We start from the raw sequence: 8,327 nt of genomic DNA, 5'->3' as shown, positions 1-8,327 counted from the left end.
AAGAACCATTCCAGGAAGAGTTCAACGATCGCAGCAGCACAGAATTCAAAGAACTTGAAACACGAGTTGTAACAGCAGTGCGTACAACTTAAAGTCATTTACAACAATTGACGCTGTCCTGCGTAATCTTGTCATTTTATCCATTTCATTTGTAAGCCACTGTAATACTTTCGAGCTGAAAGTTTGTCATTTTTCTTTCTTGCTCACAGTGCGACTTCATCTTTGCCCAGAGGTTTGGACGTCTTTTTACCGGCACAGAAGTCGTCGAATTTGGGTAACCTTTACGGCCTTGAAAGTCTCAGACATACACTTCATCAACTCGCAACTAGAAAACCACATTTCGTGCAATAATCTGGCACTTTTAAATACTTCAGAGTCACTAAGAAATGAATGTATAATGAAAAAGGTAAGAACCCGTGCATTTCTAAAACGGGCTCAATTGATTACGATGTGTGTTTTCAAATAGGGAGTCAGATTCGGGGAATGTCATAGCAGAGGTGGAGCTGGTGTTCAACAGCACGGCAACACTCGACCAAATCCCAAAGGCTGAGGATGTCGTAGAAGTCTTAACAAGTGCTGTGGAAAACAGCAGCAACACCTTCAACCTCACTATTGATGCCAACTCCATCCGAGCAATTGGTAAGTAGACATTTCAAATATGAATCTACTTTTTCCTCCAGTTGGCACAAATTCTGGGCAGTGCACCTACTAACATTTACCTTTTGTCATCCATCGCACATTAACCACGGCAGTAGAGTCAACAACAACTGGTGAACCGACGACAACTGTAGTGCCTGCAGTCCCCGCATCAGTTGTGGTTCTTGAAGTAACCTTGGAAGAACCATTCCAGGAAGAGTTCAACGATCGCAGCAGCACAGAATTCAAAGAACTTGAAACACGAGTTGTAACAGCAGTGCGTACAACTTAAAGTCATTTACAACAATTGACGCTGTCCTGCGTAATCTTGTCATTTTATCCATTTCATTTGTAAGCCACTGTAATATTTTCGAGCTGAAAGTTTGTCATTTTTCTTTCTTGCTCACAGTGCGACTTCATCTTTGCCCAGAGGTTTGGACGTCTTTTTACCGGCACAGAAGTCGTCGAATTTGGGTAACCTTTACGGCCTTGAAAGTCTCAGACATACACTTCATCAACTCGCAACTAGAAAACCACATTTCGTGCAATAATCTGGCACTTTTAAATACTTCAGAGTCACTAAGAAATGAATGTATATTGAAAAAGGTAAGAACCCGTGCATTTCTAAAACGGGCTCAATTGATTACGATGTGTGTTTTCAAATAGGGAGTCAGATTCGGGGAATGTCATAGCAGAGGTGGAGCTGGTGTTCAACAGCACGGCAACACTCGACCAAATCCCAAAGGCTGAGGATGTCGTAGAAGTCTTAACAAGTGCTGTGGAAAACAGCAGCAACACCTTCAACCTCACTATTGATGCCAACTCCATCCGAGCAATTGGTAAGTAGATATTTCAAATATGAATCTACTTTTTCCTCCAGTTGGCACAAATTCTGGGCAGTGCACCTACTAACATTTACCTTTTGTCATCCATCGCACATTAACCACGGCAGTAGAGTCAACAACAACTGGTGAACCGACGACAACTGTAGTGCCTGCAGTCCCCGCATCAGTTGTGGTTCTTGAAGTAACCTTGGAAGAACCATTCCAGGAAGAGTTCAACGATCGCAGCAGCACAGAATTCAAAGAACTTGAAACACGAGTTGTAACAGCAGTGCGTACAACTTAAAGTCATTTACAACAATTGACGCTGTCCTGCGTAATCTTGTCATTTTATCCATTTCATTTGTAAGCCACTGTAATATTTTCGAGCTGAAAGTTTGTCATTTTTCTTTCTTGCTCACAGTGCGACTTCATCTTTGCCCAGAGGTTTGGACGTCTTTTTACCGGCACAGAAGTCGTCGAATTTGGGTAACCTTTACGGCCTTGAAAGTCTCAGACATACACTTCATCAACTCGCAACTAGAAAACCACATTTCGTGCAATAATCTGGCACTTTTAAATACTTCAGAGTCACTAAGAAATGAATGTATAATGAAAAAGGTAAGAACCCGTGCATTTCTAAAACGGGCTCAATTGATTACGATGTGTGTTTTCAAATAGGGAGTCAGATTCGGGGAATGTCATAGCAGAGGTGGAGCTGGTGTTCAACAGCACGGCAACACTCGACCAAATCCCAAAGGCTGAGGATGTCGTAGAAGTCTTAACAAGTGCTGTGGAAAACAGCAGCAACACCTTCAACCTCACTATTGATGCCAACTCCATCCGAGCAATTGGTAAGTAGACATTTCAAATATGAATCTACTTTTTCCTCCAGTTGGCACAAATTCTGGGCAGTGCACCTACTAACATTTACCTTTTGTCATCCATCGCACATTAACCACGGCAGTAGAGTCAACAACAACTGGTGAACCGACGACAACTGTAGTGCCTGCAGTCCCCGCATCAGTTGTGGTTCTTGAAGTAACCTTGGAAGAACCATTCCAGGAAGAGTTCAACGATCGCAGCAGCACAGAATTCAAAGAACTTGAAACACGAGTTGTAACAGCAGTGCGTACAACTTAAAGTCATTTACAACAATTGACGCTGTCCTGCGTAATCTTGTCATTTTATCCATTTCATTTGTAAGCCACTGTAATATTTTCGAGCTGAAAGTTTGTCATTTTTCTTTCTTGCTCACAGTGCGACTTCATCTTTGCCCAGAGGTTTGGACGTCTTTTTACCGGCACAGAAGTCGTCGAATTTGGGTAACCTTTACGGCCTTGAAAGTCTCAGACATACACTTCATCAACTCGCAACTAGAAAACCACATTTCGTGCAATAATCTGGCACTTTTAAATACTTCAGAGTCACTAAGAAATGAATGTATATTGAAAAAGGTAAGAACCCGTGCATTTCTAAAACGGGCTCAATTGATTACGATGTGTGTTTTCAAATAGGGAGTCAGATTCGGGGAATGTCATAGCAGAGGTGGAGCTGGTGTTCAACAGCACGGCAACACTCGACCAAATCCCAAAGGCTGAGGATGTCGTAGAAGTCTTAACAAGTGCTGTGGAAAACAGCAGCAACACCTTCAACCTCACTATTGATGCCAACTCCATCCGAGCAATTGGTAAGTAGATATTTCAAATATGAATCTACTTTTTCCTCCAGTTGGCACAAATTCTGGGCAGTGCACCTACTAACATTTACCTTTTGTCATCCATCGCACATTAACCACGGCAGTAGAGTCAACAACAACTGGTGAACCGACGACAACTGTAGTGCCTGCAGTCCCCGCATCAGTTGTGGTTCTTGAAGTAACCTTGGAAGAACCATTCCAGGAAGAGTTCAACGATCGCAGCAGCACAGAATTCAAAGAACTTGAAACACGAGTTGTAACAGCAGTGCGTACAACTTAAAGTCATTTACAACAATTGACGCTGTCCTGCGTAATCTTGTCATTTTATCCATTTCATTTGTAAGCCACTGTAATATTTTCGAGCTGAAAGTTTGTCATTTTTCTTTCTTGCTCACAGTGCGACTTCATCTTTGCCCAGAGGTTTGGACGTCTTTTTACCGGCACAGAAGTCGTCGAATTTGGGTAACCTTTACGGCCTTGAAAGTCTCAGACATACACTTCATCAACTCGCAACTAGAAAACCACATTTCGTGCAATAATCTGGCACTTTTAAATACTTCAGAGTCACTAAGAAATGAATGTATAATGAAAAAGGTAAGAACCCGTGCATTTCTAAAACGGGCTCAATTGATTACGATGTGTGTTTTCAAATAGGGAGTCAGATTCGGGGAATGTCATAGCAGAGGTGGAGCTGGTGTTCAACAGCACGGCAACACTCGACCAAATCCCAAAGGCTGAGGATGTCGTAGAAGTCTTAACAAGTGCTGTGGAAAACAGCAGCAACACCTTCAACCTCACTATTGATGCCAACTCCATCCGAGCAATTGGTAAGTAGACATTTCAAATATGAATCTACTTTTTCCTCCAGTTGGCACAAATTCTGGGCAGTGCACCTACTAACATTTACCTTTTGTCATCCATCGCACATTAACCACGGCAGTAGAGTCAACAACAACTGGTGAACCGACGACAACTGTAGTGCCTGCAGTCCCCGCATCAGTTGTGGTTCTTGAAGTAACCTTGGAAGAACCATTCCAGGAAGAGTTCAACGATCGCAGCAGCACAGAATTCAAAGAACTTGAAACACGAGTTGTAACAGCAGTGCGTACAACTTAAAGTCATTTACAACAATTGACGCTGTCCTGCGTAATCTTGTCATTTTATCCATTTCATTTGTAAGCCACTGTAATATTTTCGAGCTGAAAGTTTGTCATTTTTCTTTCTTGCTCACAGTGCGACTTCATCTTTGCCCAGAGGTTTGGACGTCTTTTTACCGGCACAGAAGTCGTCGAATTTGGGTAACCTTTACGGCCTTGAAAGTCTCAGACATACACTTCATCAACTCGCAACTAGAAAACCACATTTCGTGCAATAATCTGGCACTTTTAAATACTTCAGAGTCACTAAGAAATGAATGTATATTGAAAAAGGTAAGAACCCGTGCATTTCTAAAACGGGCTCAATTGATTACGATGTGTGTTTTCAAATAGGGAGTCAGATTCGGGGAATGTCATAGCAGAGGTGGAGCTGGTGTTCAACAGCACGGCAACACTCGACCAAATCCCAAAGGCTGAGGATGTCGTAGAAGTCTTAACAAGTGCTGTGGAAAACAGCAGCAACACCTTCAACCTCACTATTGATGCCAACTCCATCCGAGCAATTGGTAAGTAGATATTTCAAATATGAATCTACTTTTTCCTCCAGTTGGCACAAATTCTGGGCAGTGCACCTACTAACATTTACCTTTTGTCATCCATCGCACATTAACCACGGCAGTAGAGTCAACAACAACTGGTGAACCGACGACAACTGTAGTGCCTGCAGTCCCCGCATCAGTTGTGGTTCTTGAAGTAACCTTGGAAGAACCATTCCAGGAAGAGTTCAACGATCGCAGCAGCACAGAATTCAAAGAACTTGAAACACGAGTTGTAACAGCAGTGCGTACAACTTAAAGTCATTTACAACAATTGACGCTGTCCTGCGTAATCTTGTCATTTTATCCATTTCATTTGTAAGCCACTGTAATATTTTCGAGCTGAAAGTTTGTCATTTTTGTTTCTTGCTCACAGTGCGACTTCATCTTTGCCCAGAGGTTTGGACGTCTTTTTACCGGCACAGAAGTCGTCGAATTTGGGTAACCTTTACGGCCTTGAAAGTCTCAGACATACACTTCATCAACTCGCAACTAGAAAACCACATTTCGTGCAATAATCTGGCACTTTTAAATACTTCAGAGTCACTAAGAAATGAATGTATAATGAAAAAGGTAAGAACCCGTGCATTTCTAAAACGGGCTCAATTGATTACGATGTGTGTTTTCAAATAGGGAGTCAGATTCGGGGAATGTCATAGCAGAGGTGGAGCTGGTGTTCAACAGCACGGCAACACTCGACCAAATCCCAAAGGCTGAGGATGTCGTAGAAGTCTTAACAAGTGCTGTGGAAAACAGCAGCAACACCTTCAACCTCACTATTGATGCCAACTCCATCCGAGCAATTGGTAAGTAGATATTTCAAATATGAATCTACTTTTTCCTCCAGTTGGCACAAATTCTGGGCAGTGCACCTACTAACATTTACCTTTTGTCATCCATCGCACATTAACCACGGCAGTAGAGTCAACAACAACTGGTGAACCGACGACAACTGTAGTGCCTGCAGTCCCCGCATCAGTTGTGGTTCTTGAAGTAACCTTGGAAGAACCATTCCAGGAAGAGTTCAACGATCGCAGCAGCACAGAATTCAAAGAACTTGAAACACGAGTTGTAACAGCAGTGCGTACAACTTAAAGTCATTTACAACAATTGACGCTGTCCTGCGTAATCTTGTCATTTTATCCATTTCATTTGTAAGCCACTGTAATATTTTCGAGCTGAAAGTTTGTCATTTTTCTTTCTTGCTCACAGTGCGACTTCATCTTTGCCCAGAGGTTTGGACGTCTTTTTACCGGCACAGAAGTCGTCGAATTTGGGTAACCTTTACGGGCTTGAAAGTCTCAGACATACACTTCATCAACTCGCAACTAGAAAACCACATTTCGTGCAATAATCTGGCACTTTTAAATACTTCAGAGTCACTAAGAAATGAATGTATATTGAAAAAGGTAAGAAACTGTGCATTTCTAAAACGGGCTCAATTGATTACGATGTGTGTTTTCAAATAGGGAGTCAGATTCGGGGAATGTCATAGCAGAGGTGGAGCTGGTGTTCAACAGCACGGCAACACTCGACCAAATCCCAAAGGCTGAGGATGTCGTAGAAGTCTTAACAAGTGCTGTGGAAAACAGCAGCAACACCTTCAACCTCACTATTGATGCCAACTCCATCCGAGCAATTGGTAAGTAGACATTTCAAATATGAATCTACTTTTTCCTCCAGGTGGCACAAATTCTGGGCAGTGCACCTACTAACATTTACCTTTTGTCATCCATCACTGATCATGTTCAAACAAAAAAAAAGGTAATCTGAGCAGCAATAAGGGCACAATGTTAGAAGTCAAGTGCATTCTGTACACAACCCCTCACTACCTGCAACCAATAAGTAAAAATAATGTATTTATCTCTATGTGACACTCTCCAGTTTTCACTGTGGTCAACATTGATATTTTATCTTATATTTGTGCTTTGCACACTTGTAGGGTCAACAATAACAAATGGTGCAACAACAATCAGTGGGTCAAAAACAAGTGGTGGAATAACAGTAGATGGCAGTTCAACTACAGTTCGTGAGCTAACGACAACTAAAGCACCTGTGACACCCAGTGGGTCAACAAATTCCAATATTGCAACTGGAGGGCTCACAACAACCAGTGGGTCAGCAAGTACCAATGGACTACCTACCACTCGTGGGTCAATAACAACTGCTGGTTCAGGCACAACAGGAGGGTCCAATACAGATGGTTCTTTGACTACAACTGATGGATCAGTTACATCTGAAGTAACAGCTAGCCCTGGTGGGTCAACAATAACACATAGGGCAACAACAATCAGTGGATCAACAACCAGTAATGGATTAACAACAGCTGACGGTTCAACTACAAGTCCTGGGCAAAAAACAACTGAAGCACCTGGTGGGTCAACCAGTTCCTTTACCATGCACACCTTAATAAGTGCCTATGTTAAGTCCAAAAATACCGTCAACCTAACAAATGATTAGCTTATATTCCACGACAACACAGTCGAAAGCAGAAGTGGTTGAACAATTTGTAGATAAAAATGTTTCAAACTGCTTGTTCTAAGGATTTATTATTGAAGACCTGCTAAAAACATAATCAAAGTCATGTTCAAAGTTAAAAAAAAGTTAATCCGAGGAGCAATAAGGGCACAATGCAATAAGTCAAGTAAATTCTGTACACAACCCCCTCACTTCCTGCATTCAATGAGCAGAAAGAATGCCTTAAGCGCTACGTAACACTCTTCAGTTTTTAATGTGGTCAACTTTAATATTTTTTACCTTATATTTGTGTATCTCTAACACCTGTAGGACCAGCAATATCTAATGAGGCAACGACAATTGGTGGGCCCAAAACAAGCGGTGGAATAACAGTAGCTGGGAGTTCAACTACACGTCGTGGGTCAACAAATTCCAATATTGTAACTGGAGGGCTCACAACAACCAGTGGATCAGCAAGTACCAATGGACTACCTACCACTCGTGGGTCAGTAACAACTGCTGGTTCAGGCACAACAGGAGGGTCCAATACAGATGGTTCTTTGACTACAACTGATGGATCAGTTACATCTGAAGTAACAGCTAGCCCTGGTGGGTCAACAATAATACATAGGGCAACAACAATCAGTGGATCAACAACCAGTAATGGATTAACAACAGCTGGAGGTTCAACTACAAGTCCTGGGCAAAAAACAACTGCAGTACCTGGTGAGTCAACCAGTTCCTTTAACATGCACACCTTAATAAGGGCTTTTATTACTTTTAAAAATACCTTCAACTTAACCAATGATCCAGACTCTGTTGAAGTAATTGTAAGAAGGGTTGGGTATTGTTTGAATATTATCAGTGCAGATGACAATTTTGGTTCTATTTATGGATTCCAGTTCTCAAGGATTCACTGTTTAGATTCTTTGTTTGTTAAACAAATGCGTCAATTATTCTGATAGAAATGTTGTATTTTTTTTGTAAAGCATTATGAAATCGTCAGGAAGGAAACCTACAA

The sequence above is a fragment of the Semicossyphus pulcher genome, unplaced genomic scaffold, assembly GCF_022749685.1.
Source record: "Semicossyphus pulcher isolate SPU_LCO1_2020_fin unplaced genomic scaffold, fSemPul1.0.p SCAF_21, whole genome shotgun sequence".
Classification (NCBI taxonomy): Eukaryota; Metazoa; Chordata; class Actinopteri; order Labriformes; family Labridae; genus Semicossyphus; species Semicossyphus pulcher.
The sequence above is the reverse complement of the archived record's forward strand: the minus strand, read 5'-3'. Positions refer to the sequence as shown.